General features: G+C 43.0%; 1 pseudogene; it reads left to right on the forward strand.

Moving 5' to 3' along the window:
- The first annotated feature begins 1,937 nt into the window (after positions 1 to 1,937).
- On the forward strand, positions 1,938 to 5,729 carry LOC111233824 (annotated as a pseudogene).
- Positions 5,730 to 5,943: the final 214 nt, after the last annotated feature.

Raw genomic sequence — 5,943 nt, forward strand, 5'->3', positions numbered from 1 at the left:
TAACATGCATAGAAACATGTTGGATTAAACTGCACTAATACATCAGAGGACACTGGTGGGGTCTGCACCTGTCAAGCGCAAAGATTTAATCACCACTCGCTGCCATGGTCCACAACCAGCAGGCCTGCTCATTACTCCATACCCATTTGAACCTTGTTTACCATCCTAAAGTATGTTAAGTTGAATACACACCGCATGCCTGTGTGTACTGTCATAAGACCAATGAGTAGTTACTCTTTTCCTCCTGAAGAATCGGTATAGGGAGATGATAGGGAAAAAACAATTGCAGTAGGATGTGAGACTCGAGCCACAACAAGTCTCTAAAAGACCAAGTCTCAGAGCGCACCAGACTTAAGAAGGAAAGTCCTCCTTGCTGTGTAGGGAACTCAGCAACCAATAACAGTAACAGCGAAGAGCGCTTAATATTACAAACAATGATAGCACTTTGAGTGAAAGTGCATCATTAATAGCGTGTGTAATTGAGATTAGTCTATCGCATTGTTTCGGTACAATGACTATTTAGCCATAGTGTTGATTGTACTACAGAGATCATTCTAGGGTCTCAGATATCAGAAGTGTTAGATTCATCTATAAAATAATTGAAGAGAATGAGATTAAGATGCTTACATCCATACTAAACACTACTGTTGGGTTTCATGAAGCAGCTGTAGCTTGATCCCAGAGCTGTTCGTATAGGGATTGGAGAGGAATGGATGTGCTCAGGGGCCCAAATTTCATAACATTTTAAGCTTCCATCCCCATTTACCAGGAATGCTGACTTACTATACAGTTGATATATGAACAAACCATGCAATGGTAGAAAATAATCTACTGGAAGAGACTGTTAATAAGAAAAATCATATCTGTGCACACTTTTATAACCTGGTTTGAGGCTTTTATGACCTGGTTGTATATCCTTGGTAATTGTGAATCTGTTCCCACTGTAAGCTCCTTATCTGGTGCATTGTCCGATACAAACTAAGGGTATGTTTGTCCTTGAACACCCACCCTTCTTCTTGGTATTTAGACGAGTCAGGATGGTCATCCAAATTGTTCACACATATCATATCCTGACGCTGCTCTCCTTGTGTTCTTTTTTTCTATAAGTTCATGTACACTTTCTTTGTTGATATCAGTCCTGCAATTTTGCACTCTTGTGTGACGGTACACTTGATATCAAAGCTCTATAAATATATATAAACTGCACTGGATCATTTTCTTCAGCTACATATTCAGATGTCCATCACAAAGATCTTCTGTAACACTGATTCCCAGTGGCTAGGTCACAACAGGTTAAAATGTGAAATAGAGTCAGCAAAACGAAGATAATACGGAAACTCGGAAGCTGACTACTTTTCTAATTTAATTTGTCTTTTGTTCTTTTCTCTGTTGTTTCTTTCTTTGGTATTATTAGCGCTACTTTGTTGTTTTACCACCTTATGTTATCTGAGGCGTTCACCACTCATTGTTCTCTCAAATCTTTATATTTTATTATTCTTACTTCTTCGCCTTTCCACACAGTCTTCTTACTACTCCTTCATACTTCTCAAAACAAAACCATTCAACTTTTCAAAACGTTTGATTTGTTCTTGTAGATTATCGGATGAATGCAACCTTTTGGTTCTATTTATTAAGCCTTAATATTAAGCTTTCGTATGAAATATTTTTTGCCATTCAAAATGAAATGGAGATGGCTGTTTGAAATCCTTGAAAGCTTCAGCCTCTTTGATCTTCAAACTACTTCAGCATACTCTTTCAGCTAAAGACTTCATTCAAAACTTTAAATGTTTTTTCAACAACTTCTTCGCCATATTAAACTTGTATATCAAATTTTTGAAAATTTGTTAACAGGTTTTTTGATTTTTCTCAGTTTTTGTTTCATGCCTTTTATTCTGATCAACTTTTGAGTTTAATAATGGGTGTTATTGTAAATCTCCATGGCCAACAGATTGAACGCTGGGCAACTGCTGCCCGCTGCTCGGCCGGTAACCTAACTTTTTAACTTTTTAAATAATATTTTTTTTTCAAATTTTCAGACTTCTGACTTCATTTTATAGTTTTTATAACCTAATCGGACCTTGTAATTGCCTTCATTTGGAAATTTTCTACGATTTACTGGCCTCCACTTACGTCCGTGTGAGTCTTAAATAGCTACGTTAGCTCACCTGTGTCTGTTCCGGCTTGAAGCCTCAACTTTGACGTTTATGCTGGTGAACACTGGCCTGAGACGGTAGGAACATACATCTTGTCCGTATGTGTATGGCCTCTTTTCATACTGCCCGTCCAACCTGCTAGTGCTGGTGATGCTCCAGTTACTCGGCCAACTGAACCTGCTCCGGCTGCGCTGTCACCTGCCTGGACCTGCGCCTGAGGCACTCCACCTTCCACCCGGACATCACCTTTCCAGCCCCGCGGCAGATACATTCACCGAGGTCCCGCCGGAATTTTCCACTATAACAGCTCAACAACAATAAAGTCCATCTGGGTCCAGTCATCTGACGCCCTCCAAACGCTCCACACAGCCGGTTGATTCGACCACAGTGTGTGTGACCCGCCTGCCTCCTCGGCCAACCACACCATCCAGCTCGACAACACCTCACTCAACTTCTCCTGGCTAAACATCGCGCTCAACTTGACAAAGCAAGGGGACATCTCATCCAGGACATCATCACGAACCGTAAAGCTAGACTTTCTTTGTTTAAACCGAGACATTGGCAACAGCCCAATGACTGTCTCCCAGCTGATTGAATCCACTCCTAGTGGAATTTGTTTACGGTCTGTCAATCCCGTGGTCCGGTCAGGGAGGAAGGTCTCGCGATAAATTTACCGCGGACAAGTGGAAAGTCTCGCCCGGTGTCTGGGCCCGTCTCCAGCTCGTTTGAATCCACTGTCTGCGAGCTGTTTGGTCCCACTCCAACCATCATTGCTACTGTCTACCGCCCCCCCAAACCGAATAAGTGACTTTTAAATGTGACGCTCGCTGCTTTCTCTCCCATTTATCTCTCTCTCACCAAATATATTATTTACTGCTGGGTGATTTCAATATCCACATGGACATAATCAATCTACTCTCACCAAAGACTTCACATCCTGTTTTAGAGAGTTTTGGATGTCAGCAGCATACCACTATTCCCACACACTCCAAAGGCACATTCTGGATCTAATCTGCTGCTCGGTGTCACCCCCCTTGAACTTACAGATGATGAACTCCCCATAACTGACCACTTTCTCCTCTTCATTTACAGTGAAACTCACTCTTTCCATTTTCTAAAACACCACGCCTCATTTCATTCCGGAATATAAAGAACATCAACCCTGCCACTCCTTCTGCCTCCCTGACATCCACAACCTGTCCACCCCTGATGATCTGGTTTCTCACTACAATACTGGACTTCATAATATTCTTAATTCTCTTGCTCCGTTAAAAACCAGATCTGTGTCTTTTTCCGTCTCCCCCCTTGGTTCACCCCTGATCTTCGTCTTATGAAAGCCAAAGGTCGGCAACTTGAAACAACTCCATCGAAAAACTGGTCTAACTATCCACAAAGAAATGTACAATAACCATATTTTACTATATAAGGACTCCATTGCCACCACCAAAACCCACTACTACTCCAGTATCATCGATGCAAATAAAGGAAACTCCCAAGCAACTGTTCTCCCTGCTCAACAATATCACCCAACCCCAGGACTCTCTCCCCTCACTTATACACAACCTCCTCGGCAACTCCATTATGTTTTTTTCACTCAAAAATCAAGAATATCCACAAGCACCTAGGTCCAAATCCTAACCTCAGCATCTCAGCCAACTTTCACCCATCCACACACCTCATTCTCATCCTTCCTGCTCCCCACTCTCTCAGAATCAAAGAACTCATTCAGAATTCAAGCCATCACTTGTCAACTGGACCCCCTCCCCACACAACTTGTTAAAGCCTGCCTTCCCCTCTGGTCCCCCTTATTTCTGCCATCATCCACTCCTCTCTCACCAATGGAAACTGTCCCTACATCTTTCAAAAACTGCTGCCATTACTCCAATTCTGAAAAAACCTCGGCGCCGACCCCTCCAACTTCAACAACTTCCGTCCTATCTCCAATCTACCCTTTCATCTCCAAAATCCTCGAAAAAACTGTTGCTTCCAACTCCATTCTCACCTATCCCACAATAACCTGTATGAACAGTTCCAGTCCGGTTTCCGTCCACTCCACAGCACTGAAAACAGCACTCATCAAAATCACCAACGACCTCCTGATGGCAGCTTGATTCTGGGCTCCTCACCATCCTCATCCTCCTCGACCTGAGCGCAGCCTTTGATTACCATCTGTCACACCACTCTCCTCAAACAGGCTGTCTTCCATTGGCATCACCCACACTCCATTAGACTGGTTCACATCTTACCTCTCTGGCCGCACTCAGTTCATTCAACTCACAAGTCCTTAAATCCATCCCCTCCCCTGTCACTTCGGTGTGCCCCAGGCTCTGTCCTAGGGCCCTCCCTCTTCATTCATCTACCTCCTTCCCCTCGGCAATATCTTCCGCAAATTTAACATTGACTTCCACTGTTACGCTGATGACACCCAGCTCTACCTCTCCACTAAACCCTCATCCACTTATCCGCCACCTCCCTAACTTGATTGCATCACTGAAATAAAAACCTGGTTCACTCTAAACTTCCTTCAATTAAACAGTAACAAAACCGAGGTTCTCCTCCATTTGGCACCAAATCTACTTTATCCAAAACCAACAGTTTTTCTCTCACTATTGATAACTCCTCCTTTCACCCTCCCCAGGTTAAGAGTCTGGGTGTCATCCTTGACAGCACACTATCCTTTCAATCCCACATCAGTAAACACTTTACCCCGGTCTGCCTACTTCCACCTACGAAACATTAATCGCCTCCGCCCCTCCCTTCCCCCCACACTGCCGCCATCCTTGTCCACAGCCTCGTCACTTTCCGTCTGGATTACTGTAACTCTTCTCTCTTCGGCCTCCCTCTTAAAATCCCTCCATAAACTTCAATTGGTCCAGAACACAGCTGCCCGTATCATTACTCGTACCCCTCCATTCCACCACATCACTCCTGTCCTCCAACAGCTCCACTGGCTACCGGTTTCACTTCCGTATTCATTTTCAAAGTCCTTCTATTAACATTTAAGGCATCCACAACCTCGCCCCCATATCTGTCTGACCTCCTTCATGTTCCCACTTCCCTCCCGCTCCCTCAGATCATCTTCCTCCACACACCTGTCTGTCCCCTCCGCCCGTCTCACCACCGTGGGGAGTAGAGCATTCAGCCGCTGTTTGCTCCCCATCTCTGGAACCTACTACCACCCCAACTCAGAAATATCGATTCATTCCCCCATTTCAAATCACAACTCAAAACACATCTGTTTAAAACTGCCTTTTCCATCTGATGCCAATTGCTCTGTCACTTTTGTATTGTTTTTATTTTTTATTATTCATTTTTATTGTTGTTAATTAATTAATTAATTCTTAATGTGTTTTAAATCTCAATTTGGTGTAACTGTGTACGGTGTCTTGAGTGCCAAGAAAGGCGCCTTTAAATAAAATGTATTATTATTATTATTATTTGCACAGAATGTTCAGGGCTAGAACAAACTGAAATTAACTGCCAAATGCTTCCTGATTACAACTGGACTGAAACATATTTCCAGTGAAAACAGTTTAGAGTTGTGTAAATCATTGTCTGTATTTAGTGTTGGAGTAGTCTGCGAGATTTTAATAGAAATGTCAGTAAAGTGGTTGATAAACACCATAGAGATCAGAGGAGTCTTTAATCACGTCATTTTGCAATGGTGACAATGCTGTCCGTCTGTCTACCGATGATGTCATCCACTCTAGCCCTGAACATTCTGTGCAATAATAATAATAATAATACATTTTATTTAAAGGCGCCTTTCTTGGCACTCAAGGACACCGTA

The sequence above is a fragment of the Seriola dumerili genome, unplaced genomic scaffold, assembly GCF_002260705.1.
Source record: "Seriola dumerili isolate Sdu_G_001 unplaced genomic scaffold, Sdu_1.0 BDQW01000432.1, whole genome shotgun sequence".
Lineage (NCBI taxonomy): Eukaryota > Metazoa > Chordata > Actinopteri > Carangiformes > Carangidae > Seriola > Seriola dumerili.